The 12464-nt window shown below is 40.0% G+C and overlaps 1 protein-coding gene across 1 annotated transcript in view; it reads right to left on the bottom strand.

The window, feature by feature from the left end:
- The window catches only part of cdc42ep4b (CDC42 effector protein (Rho GTPase binding) 4b), an 18041-nt gene extending 6857 nt beyond the window's left edge, over positions 1–11184 (bottom strand). Inside the window, exon 1 of the mRNA XM_005725907.2 lies at positions 10984–11184. The gene's annotated coding sequence lies outside the window, so the exon portion shown is untranslated. The remainder of the gene's footprint in view (positions 1–10983) is intronic.
- Positions 11185–12464: the final 1280 nt, after the last annotated feature.

Consider the following 12464-nt stretch of genomic DNA (forward strand, 5'->3'; position numbering starts at 1 on the left):
AAAAAAAAAAAAAAAAAGCACTGAAATAGCAAAAAGTTATAGAGAGAAGAACGACTATTGAAAGGTGAAACAGATCACATTGCTGAAGGAGTTAAAAATAATACATTCAATTATTTATCTTATTTTACAGCAATTTGAATTTGTATTAATGTGAGTTCTGTGGTTATGTTCAAAAATGTTTTTGTAACATGTAAGAGAAATAAAAATACTATTAAATATGGTGCAAAAACTAAAGGATTAGGAGAACTCATGAACTATGTATGAGTCTGATTTCGACTCACATCATGTAACTGCAGCTCATTAGCAAAGCCTCCCTCTGACTTCACGGTGCTTTTTCATGTGCCTCAAAGTTTCCTCCAAGCAAATCTACTTACTTGCCTTAACTCACCACACAGATAATAAATAATAAATATAAATATGCCGTTTGTTTTGGCCTTGCTTGGCTTGCTCCGCCTGCAAACAGCACCCAAAAACTAAATCAGAACTGCATCTAAAAAAAAAAAAAAAATCACAACATCTGACTAACACCATAAGACAGTAATGAAAGACTTTTGACGTGATTTTCTACAATTGCATGCTCTGCTACAGACAAAAACAATAAACTATCATTTGCTTCTTTGCTTATTTGTTACTGCCTGACACATAAGGAACCTGTTCTTCCTGTTTAACTTCATTTATAGTTACCTAGCTCTAAGGCAAGCCTTGCATGATAAACAGCAAAAGTATCCTGAGCAGAAACATGCAGAATGTTATGACACTAATGGCCTCACCTCTCAACAGTAAAGGATATACATACTTAACACAGGTGAAACTGACTTGTACAAAGTATGATTACATGGTGAATGGATCCCACTAATATAAGCACGTCTAGAACACGCTCTACCCGCTTATTTGCAAGTCTCACTGCATATTTCAGAGAGAAAACAGGGAAGCAATGAGAGTCAAATTTATCCAGCCAGTTCTTTTTTACTGAAGAGTCTGCAATGGCATTCCACTTCTAACACGCAGGTTCTAGGCAGAGCTGTGCAGGCGCACGTCTGCAAGTTGTCACTAGTAAATTTGTAACATAAGCTATTCTTGTTGATCACTAAGTGTTCTCTCGGCTGATGAAAAGACAAAAGTTAGAACATACAAAAAGTCTTTGCATTGAAGTAAAACAGACTGATAAGTGTTAAAAACATTAAAGTGAAACAGCATCACCATTGCAGGGTGACACGCTATTGAGATTTTTAGATAAATACAAGCAAATATCTCTGTAGTCTCTGCGCTGGTTGAATTCCCATAATCTTTTTTCGGTGTAGCCACAGAGCTATGCTTTACTGATCCCAAGGGACATGAAGTGAAAATAAAGCAGTTTTTTTCACATGAACTCCAAGAAAAGTTGAGAGAATCACTTCAGGACAATGTCTGAAGTAGGGCTGTCACGATTAAGTCGACTATCAAAATCGTTGACGACTGATTTAATAGTCGACGCATCGTTTGAAGCTTTATAAGATCACAAAAGACGCAGGAATAAGTAGTAGGATTTAAGAGTGTAATAATGGACTGAAACAGAAGATGGCAGCACTGCATGTACAAGGATCCCACCTGCCGTTAAACCCCGAAGAAGAAGAAGCTTTGTCCCAGAATTCATAGCACAGCCCAGCTCAGTTTCCAACAATGGCGGCAGCTAGTTAGTTTTAATATTAACTCTTATTATTCTTTCTGGGTCACAAAATAAACGTTTAACATATTTTTAGGCGAGAATGTAGCTGTGTAAACCTCAAATATCTGCTCAGTTTATCAAGACACCACATATTTTCAAACGTGCTCCGACGTTTTCGGAGACGTCTGTTACCTACTAGCTCGATAACGAGCCGGGGTCAAGGCTCACTGAGAACACTGGACTCCCGGCAAATCGTTTTCAAACCCACCGCCGTCTTTCGCTACTCAGGTTAAACATATATCAAGTCACTTAGATAACTTCAAAATGTTATTGTTTGGCTTTTTTCAGTGTTTTATTTGTTCCTGAGTAAATCGGTTTGGCTGAGATTAAATTATAGTTTTTACACAGCTGAATAAACGTCAAGCAGAAAACTGATTATCAGAAGTGTGAGATGCTCGAGAATATACTCCGGTGTCCTGTTATATTTTAGATAGCAAGGAGTTTATTAAACTTCACCGAAACAATCTGTAAATTTCATTAAAGTTTAATAAACTATCATCTTGTCTTTATTTTTAGTTAGCACATACCTTAACACTTACAAGCTGTAAGCTAATGATAGTTATATAAGAGCAGATGCTGCTGGTGCAATAAGCTGTACGTTTTACGTCCAATGGATGATGATCTGATTAGTCGACTAATCGCAAAAATAATCAGTGACTAGTCGACTATCAAAATAATAGTTTGTGGCAGCCCTAGTCTGAAGTAAGGAGAAGGTCCACTTGAGACACCCCGTCACTAGAGGAAATACTTTGTAGGGTTTAGACATTTGTGCTGCGTGGGTAGAGCATGCAGACGGCAGGACGCACTGTATGACACCAGCGTACTCGCTGTGAATTCACTGGAATGTGTCAGTGTCACATGCCTGCTACTGGACATCCAGAGCTTGAAGGTTTAAGACCCTTCTGACTTTACTGAATATGTGTATTCCCACACGTATCTCCGATGGGCAATGTCTTAGAAAGTTCAGGTCCAGAGTGCATTTGGGAAAATTACTTAAGTTGAATTAATACGATTTATGCAGGGAAGGAAACATAACCAAGAGTTTACTGATGCTATTATGCTGACCTGTTTTCACTTAACTTATATTTTTATACGTTTTGAGTTGTGTATTTATTCCATGCCATATGGCGTGTGGTGGAAAAAGTTTGACAACCACAGTTTCAAACAATCATTGATGTATAGTTTCATCAAATTCCAGCCAGACAGACTTGTGCTGTTGAAAGACTGTCTTTGAATTAGGAAATGCTGTTTATTTGGCCTAAAATCCATACAATGGTCATAAATCACTTAATACTAACAAAGCCTTTTTTCAATAACAGCTCTTCTGTGCCGTTTCTAATGCATTGATTAGCAAAATGCTGTATGTGCTTCAATGGGTTATGCTTACGTAATGCATTTCTACTGTACTGTAACAAATTACAGAACAAAGAAAGTCCTAAAGAATACCTTTGTTTTTATTTTAAAGGGTGCATGTGCAATAAACATGCATTGAGGTCATATAATATAGGGGGTGCTAGGTTTTGTCATGATATACACAGCAACCTTGTTAAGCTGTAATAAGAGAACAGAAGCAGAAATTGATATGAGGTATAGTTTGGTCAAGATTTACCAGAAGCCTAAAAGAAAGCAATTGTGCCAGTATCAAAATACAAATATGGTTTGTGCAATCTGAACTTGAGATTTAAGCAACACAACAGCTTAAAGATACTTGAAACCTGAAACAAGCAGACAATGGGCTTACACAGAGGTCAAAGATGAGTTGTTCAGGTCACTCCTGAAATGCTGAGTGCTTCATGTAAAAAGCCTTCAGGAGTTCAAACAACCAGGACACAAAGACATACCTACATCCGCATGACTGTTGCCAAAGTACCACCACCTGTGTGTGTGGAAACTGTGGAGTATCAGCCTCCAGGGCCCCACTGCCACCCAGGCAAAAACAAAAACACAAGAGGATTAAGAGCAGCATTTTCAGCGTGAGCGAATAAAACCAGCATGTCTGGACTAGCCCTCTGCACTGCGACAGTTCCTTAGGGTGTATGGCACAACCTCCAGTTACGACCCCAACACTTCCTGTGACACAAACACCAAATGAATTTATTTTCAGTCTTTACAAATCCTGATATCCAGAAGCACAGGACAAACTTCCAAATGATTCTTTGTGTTTCCAGTCAAACTGGCCTTTTATAAATCTGTTATTCCTGCATGGCTGGACAAAGCAGCAAATACTGGGTGGGCTGCCATGCTGTGCCCCAGCCAAAGAGAGAAGAGAAAAAGGCTGGCTCATAATCAAACAGATAGATAATGAACGTGCTCCTTGATTAAAAAATAAGCCTCTGCCCAAACAAGTCTACCGAGAGTTTGTTTTGAGGGGGGAAAAAATATATATATACCCCCCCCCTCTTGGTGTATGAATAATATCTAGAGTAAAAATTAGAGGGAGTAAAGCCTTTCCCATGTGAAGCAATATTACCTCAGGGACTTGTGCAAAAAAGGGAAGGCACAGATGGATTCACTGAAGAGAAACACATCCTCAAAGGGGCGGTGGAGGGTGTCACCACATTGGATTCACTCAGTCATGCCAGCGCAGTGACAGACGTTCTTTCACCGTGTCCTGCATGAAATGTACCCAAGCCCTCATTATGCCTACTGTGGATGGCTTGAACTATACTCTGTGTGTGTGTGTGTGTGTGTGTGTCTGTGTGTATGCGCACGTGAGCGTACATGTCTAATTAATCGCCAAAATCCTCCCCATCAGTCTCTAACAAATAGACAGCATTCACGCCTGGTACCAGAGGTCAGGATCGTGAAACGATGCAGAATTTCAACTAAGGATTGTTTTGTAGATGACAAAGAGGGAAAGTAATGCTTTGTTGTAACATTTGGCTTACACTATACTTAGAAAGTTTAAACAGCTTACATGCCGTATTGGCTGGTTGTTTTAAAAATGAGACCTTGGGGAAAACCCCAACAAAAAAAAAAAAAAAAAATTGGCACTATATTAAAAAAGATAATCTAGTGCCAGACAGCCAAGCTCAACGCATATATCCGCACACACTCTCTGGTAAAAGCAGCAGTAGGCCTCTCAATGGGACTGAAAGATAAGTGACCGTTTTCTGCTCTGCGTCAACTTATCAGCAGCTTGTGGCTTTTTTTTGTTACTTTTTTTTTTTTTTTTTTTTAAATCAGCAGCCTCCTTGCTAAACTCAAATACCCAAACTGACTATAAAGACCTTAAGCAGAGAGCCCTGACAAACAAGATGAGTTAATAAACCCCCATGGTGTTCACTTTAATGACACCAACTGCAGCAGGCTAAACACTCGCGGACCAAAGAGAACACCCAAGCCCGCAAACATAGTCACTTCAACCAGATAATAGTAATTCACAACAGCTGAGAAGCTGAAAAACGCCATAACAAGACAACAGAGATAAAAACTGGAACACGGTACACAGCTACTGCACTCCTGAAGCATATTGTAAGCTTAATTGCACCCTTCCTTGATTTACCTACATCCACTGTGATTTTGTTAGTGCTGTGTGTAGATGTTGTGCTTGCTGTGAGTAAGCATGTGTTTAAGTTCTTACCAGAGTGACTCTTCAGGAATGTCCAACTAGCACACAAGGATAAATTACATCTCAGTTGCTCCTCAAGGGTTGGGCAATCGTCATAGCCAAAGCGCCCTATCATCATCCTACGTGACTGCCAATATAAATAAAGAGCTAAATAATGCATCATGGTCATTTATTGGTAAGGTAACTGAGATAAATGATTAGTCAGTGCAATAATCTAATTAAATATAATTGGGAGTTGGGTCAGAACGAACTTGAGATTCAAGTTTAACAATTTAGGAAAAAAATCGTAACAATAAATTCTGTTTATCTATGAGCCAGACGAGAGAAGAGCCAAAACCTAAGAGCTTTCATGCATCACCACCTGATTTTCTCAGTAAAAACCTTTCAAGTATCATCGGTGTCATCTTACTGCAGTTCGTCTTTCTTTGATTTGGTTTTCTTAAAGACATTTGGCATACTACTTTGATTTGGCACTCAAATAACAACTTTGATTCCCTGGAAACTGGCAGCATAAAGTCTTAATTAGTAGAGTGCATACACTCAACCTGCTGTGGGTGTGAACAATAAGTTTAAAGTCCATCAGCCACTAAGTTTGAACTAAGACAAATGTGTTCAAGAGTCTCACACATCCACATACAACCCCCACCCCCCAAAAACCCAAGTATATACACACATCTCACTAGCTCCTAGTTTGGATTTAGACAAACTGTACTTGTAACTGAGAAGCCAGCAAAGACACACAAAGCACAATGGAAAACAAAACAACAGAGAGGAAGGCGCGAACCAAACCCTTCTGGCACACCCAAAACCACACGCACATACCTATAAAGGGAAACAGACTAATGCAGGTAAGCTCACACAGGACGGGCCTCAAAGCTGATTCATGTAAACGACACTGAAACACATTCAGTTAAAACAAAGAGACAAAGGAACTTCGATCCTTATCAATTTAGGTATTGCAACTTCACCCTAGTCCATTCACAACACAGAACTGCTGACCTAGAAAAGGACCTCTATAAGCTCAGGCAGGAAATGTGTGATTCTCACAGGATTATCAGATATGCATGACAAGAACCCACAACAACTCATGTGACTGTTCCCATCTCCTGAACTGGTTTCCTTGCATGACTTTGTCATCTGGTAGTCACAGTGGTGACCAACATACTTCCTTTGTCCTTTTAGTATGCTTAAGGCCAAAACCACCTGTTTCTGTGGTCACTCAATGCTGGAAAACAATGATGGCTCATTGGAGTGTAAAAAAGGCCAATGACTGGACAAAAGCTGCCAGCTGCACACCACCAGTTACTGTGTTTTTATTTTTGGTTTGTTTTTCTACACTATATTATCCAAGTCTACAAGAGTCAGCACATATGGTGCAGAAATACATCCTATTAATTGCAATACTGTGTCAGTAATTAAGGGTAAGTAAAAGGACGTAATACAATCATAACTGTTTAATGATCAACTCTGTATTGCATGAAAGCTTCCACTGTTGCCAGTACAGCTGAAAGAGCTGATGTAGTTTACACACATTTCTATTCAACTCTATGCCTGTTACTAGCATACTACCAGCTCCTGATCACCAACTCTGATGAGGAGGTCCTCATCATGAGCTTTAATCCTGGATCAGCAAAACTCAACAGGCCCCAGTAACAATGCAATTCTGGGGAGTTCTATATATATTAAACTATGTGTCAGCAGCAGTGCACTGGTTGCTACTGAAAGAGCTATCAAAGCATGGAGGAAGCTAACATGAGCCAACAGGTTGGTAGTTTAGTATATGATCCAAGCCTATGTCAACAGTCCGTCGGCTGACATGGACAGTGATAACAGAGGGTGTTTTTTTGTTTTGTTTTTACAATGGCATGAGAGAGAGGAGCTCTCATGGAAAACCTGTGCAAACACAGGGAGAATATCCAACCTCCGTATGCACCTAGGACCCATTTGTTGTAAGGGACAGAGCTAACCACTGAACCACCATCTGATAAGACTTCTTATCTGTTATTTCATCCATTTGAGAAGGTAAACTCAATGTGAAACAGAGACCATGAATTACAGAAAGATGCAGTAAAGACATGCTGTCTTAGACATAAAGCAAAACTCCCAGTCCTTTCCTCTCAGTAAGGAAAAGCTTTATTAATCTAACACTGGTGCTGGATCAGTACCCTGTATTGGCAGCCAAGGTACCCATACCAGTGTGTAACTGGAAGAAAAATAATTACCTTGTTTAAAAGTTGCTGCAACACATCTTGCAAAGTAGATTTGTGTAACCACACTGGTCCAACAACAGGATTTTGGATTATGTGATTTGGACACGCCAATCACCCTGATGTTGGGTATTGTTTTGTTATCTTCTTCAACATAACTGAAACCAAAGAGGGTGTTCTGAAACTTTGCAACATGGGATCGAGTCAAGCCGGCCACATTCAGCGGTTTTGAAATGCCTTGCGTCACGCGTGCCAATTTTCCAGACTGGTTTCACAGTTTAAACAATTGAGTTTAAGACATCAACAGTGACAGGTGATGCAAAAACGAGATCATACTGTGCCAAAACATACAGTACTACTGCGTGACAGATTTTGAAATCTACTCTATGCTGTCAGCCTGTTGTTGGGAGAGGACAAAATGACTTTAGTGTTTAGCAACGCAAAGTAAAACGTTTTTCCCGTTGAACTGGTTAGGTTACATTGATAACCAAAAAAAGGCATAGGCATGGTGATGGGGTGTCAGGTGCATAGGGGCTGTTTCGAAAGAAAAGAGAGCACACTCTTCTTCTGAGAAAAGATATGTCATGTGAAATGAAATGACAAAAAAAAAAAAACTGTTGTATCACTGTTTCAGGTTAGTTCAAGTTGCTAAATGTTTATGCAATTATTTCTAGAACATAGATGCTACAAAATATGTCTACATGTCCAAGTTTCTATGTGAACAATTTCGTACTTTTTCCCTCTAATTTGCCATCAAATAAGACAATGATGGTCTCTGATTAATTTGTTTTTCTTTTCTGACATTCAGAGTTAACTATAATTTGCAAAAACCTGAAGACACTGATAAAATATTAAACTGTTGCTTTTCATATCAAGTCTGTTCAAAGGTTAAGTCAAACATCCTCAGCATGACTGCTCTTCAAAGACCTCATTGCTTTCTTTGCAGGTGGGGTGAATCCTGTAATTGTCTGAGACAAAGCAACTTTCCTTGGGGAGTTCAACATAACCAGAAAGAACAGCTTAAAAAAATGTGCACATGCGTCACTTGTGAAATGATTCAGACTTTGCAGAAATGATCAGGCCTCCATAGTTTCAAAGCTCTGGAGGGCTTTTTTTCAATGTAAATCCAAAAGGTATTAATTCACACGAATAACTCAATAATGACCTTTTGCTTGCTGCAAATTGCCCTCTTTGAGCCAAATGTCAAGACATTCTCTCATCATTACCTGTCAGTCTCCCATGGAGCTTGGAATAAAGGTAGATGAGCAAACAATTTACAAGGCCATTTCCTAAGGCATGGGAATATTACTCCAAGTTGTCACATCTGACTCCGGTTAACCAATTTATATTTATCGCCTAATAAAAACAAAAAGAAAAATGTTTCTGCTCTTACATTAAACAGTCACGTAGTATGAAACCCAGACACACAAATAAAACAGAAAGTCTATAAGGAAATGAGGTGCCCTCAGTTTTTACTAACTACACAAAAACTGCCTGAAGTAAATGTTTTCATGTACATGAGTCTAAATGCACGTCCACAACCTCTACTACTGCACACCCTCTTTCTAATATAAAACTGTAATGACCTCACCACAGCCAAGAGTTGGGAAAGTAGCCAGCTTCCTCAAAACGCAGCAGGAGTATCCTCCAGAGGAAACTCAAAGAGCCTCCATAGCAAAAAAAAAAAAAAAAAAAAAAAGCACAGTCAGAGATGACACATACTCTCCCTCCCCTACTGGCTGTGCAGTGGACACAATAGATCTCGATGGTGAGATATCTGCCTGGCAGCCCTGGAGAAGACATCCACTAAGGAGCTGAAAGGCCTGAAGTGTGTGCAGTAATGCAGCACTGTTGTCACTGGAAAGAAGACAGAGAGACGCAAGAGGATGCCAGGAAAAAAGAGTGGCAGCGCTGGCAGGATGGTGACAAGTCAGTGTCGGAGTTAAGACAAGATTTCTCTAGTCTAGTCTAGTTTTTTGCACTCGTCTAAGTTCTTTGATTTAGAGTTATCAGTGCAGAGTACATAAATGATTCATCGAGCAAAATGACAAGAACAGACCAACCTTTGGGCTCTTGTTAACTACTGCTCTGTGTTTGTGTGTAGGACAAGGGCAATAGTCACACAAAGTCAACACCAGACCTGAACTCATCAGTCAACGTGTCCTTTCACTATTGTCCAGACCGACAGCTTAACAAGCGTGAAGAGCTGACGATGAGTGAGGAATAATGAAACAGAATGTTATAAAACGGACCTGCAGACTTTATGGACAGTGTAGTTAAAGTCGGGCACACACTATACAGCCTTCATTTAGAGCATGATGAATGAGGCCGGGCACGTATACAGCCACTGTGGCAACTCTTACAGCAAATTACTCAGTTCATCAGGCGGGATGATGACCATAAGAGGTAAGTGCCAAGTCTTTAACCACAAACAGGAAAAAACTCCCTAATGATCCAGGGAGGTGGACAAATATGCCTGCCAAAGATGGGGTGAAAATAGCTGTTTAGATTGTAGAGCTCTTGCTAGATTCCCAGAGATTTCACTGAGATCCAACAGCAGCGGTATTAATGTTACGTAATTCTCACTGAAGAGAACTGATGCTCATGCAACCATCTGCCCCTTGCTCTGATTAAATCATGACCCGTCCTGTAGCCAAATATAGTTATTTGGGACACTTTTCTTAGACTTTGCAACCTAGTTTTAACTCTGGGATATCTGCTGCTTCATTGAGTTAGTTGCTCTTATTTACAATATGAAAGGCCAGAGTTTGTGGGCACATTACCACAGAGGATCCCAAATGTGAAATACGTCACTCTCTGCAATGGTAAACCCAGCTAATTCCTTTCTTGAGTAGTTTTTGGGCCCAAAACAAGAAAAATATCCAACTTTAATAAGTCATACAAAACTGGATTTGAAAAAGAAAAAAAAAAACCTCAGGAGATCCCATGACTTTTAACGAAAGTTATTAGCTCAGCACAGCTTTTTGGCCATTATTCAAACTGAAAGCACAGCAAAGTCTATAGTGGCATAGGTCAAGAAAATGGTTCCATATCAGGCAGGATATTTGTAATTTTAAAAAAGCACCCTTTAGATTAACGTGTTGGCTCTTGAATATGTTTTAAACTCAGGTGGTTACTTTTATTGTAGCTTTTTTTGACCCTGTACTTCCCAGTCTTCCTCAGGCTGATGGAGGACACAGAGGACGCGAGAGAGCTCATTGTTTTGGCTCCATATGGGACACCGAGGAGCTCGATCAAACTGCCAGGCTCTGATTGTCCAGAAGCAGATGACATTCAAATGAGATGCAGATTTCACTCCGTTGGCTTTACTTCAACCTACGCCTCTTCCTCTGACCCCACAGAGTATTCTGGAAACTACACTCAACACACTGGCTACAACCCAAAGATGACTAAAAGTCGTCGCTCGTCATCAGAACAGCCCCTGGATACGTGTAATACAACAAAACATCACTCCTCAGGTTACCGCGAAGAAACGTTACCTTTTTCTTTAAGGTCCACGCGGTGGCGAAGTTTCAGACTATATCCCTCTCAACTTTCCGTAAACACCGCGAAGGGTGAGTTAGCACAAACTTAGTTATGAGTCCGTAGAAAGAGAAGCAAGAGAATTGTGGCAGGACGGTCCCTGTTCTGGTGCTCCCAACGTTCGTTTACTTTGCATCTGTGTGGCTCACAAAGCGGCCCTCCCCCTCCCCTCCCCTCCCCTCCCGCGCTGGAGAGCACCACCTCCTGCTGCGGTTTAAAGGGCCAGAGCGCCATTTATCCACAACGCCTAACAATAGCTGGGACTTCAACTTGAGTATCCCAAGCCTGACCCAGTGAGTGGTAAAGGCTGTTCCCCAAGCTATCTGACAGGGACTAGTTGCTGCGAAGTAAAACATTTGAACACTTAAGGGAGAAGCAACCACCGTCTGGCTTTTTGTACCGCACGGGCTACCTTAGAAATGAGGCTGGCAGGGGAAACTGGTTATAGCCAAACTCTGCTATGCCCAAATGCAACAGAATTTGCCTACTGGCACATCTAAACCATGATCTAAACACAGATAAAAAATAATAAAATCTTGCTTGCTGTTATGAAACAAGGAAATCTGCTGTTCTGTAATGTTGCACCCATATTTAGCTCCATAAAATAACAGCTTTAAAAAAAACAAACAAAAAAAAACGTATTAGACTCATTTATTTGTTATATATATGTAGATAAAATTCGCGTTTACAAATGCTTGTATATAGACTAGTAGTTAAAAGTGGACAGAACTTCATATATCATATACATACACTGAATCAATGTATCATCTAACTTGTGAAGAAGGTGAATAACAATGCACTAAAGGTCATGCTAATATGGTTAAATCAGTATGTTTTCTCACTTTAGCCTTTTAGCACCACATAAATGACTGCTATTGGTTTCAAACATGCTAAATTTCAGAAATGTGCACTTAGTGCAAGAGCACACAATTACAACAGGAGTTAATGTTCTTCTCTTTTCTAATTTGTAGTATTAGAACAAATGCACTGAAAAGTAGCCTATTACTATAATTAAAGGTCCAGGCACATTGATTTATATGATCACTAACTCATAATAGCCATGGAGGTAATTAGGTTAGACATAGTGCCCTTTTCTCCAATTATTCCTGACAATTTCCAGATTACATTAAAAATGGCCTTTAATTTCACACCCACAAAGCAAATTTACAATGTCTGATGTGTAAATCATCCAGGCCACATACAAATGAGCATGTGTGTGTGCGTGGGTGTGGTTACAATAGTAAGGTGGGCCTCTGGTGTGAACTTTAATTCTCCACTGATGCCCACCTGTCTGTCAAAGCCTAATTTTCCCACCTGTAAATATCATTAGGGCTTATATTTCAACATGATGAGCCAATTAGTGGTGTATTGTTTTACGGCATCTGTTTAAGTCTGTCAGAACTTCAGCGAGGGTAGGCAGGAACATGACACTTTGATG

Source organism: Pundamilia nyererei, unplaced genomic scaffold, assembly GCF_000239375.1.
Source record: "Pundamilia nyererei isolate P.nyererei 1_Seehausen unplaced genomic scaffold, PunNye1.0 scaffold00017, whole genome shotgun sequence".
NCBI lineage: Eukaryota > Metazoa > Chordata > Actinopteri > Cichliformes > Cichlidae > Pundamilia > Pundamilia nyererei.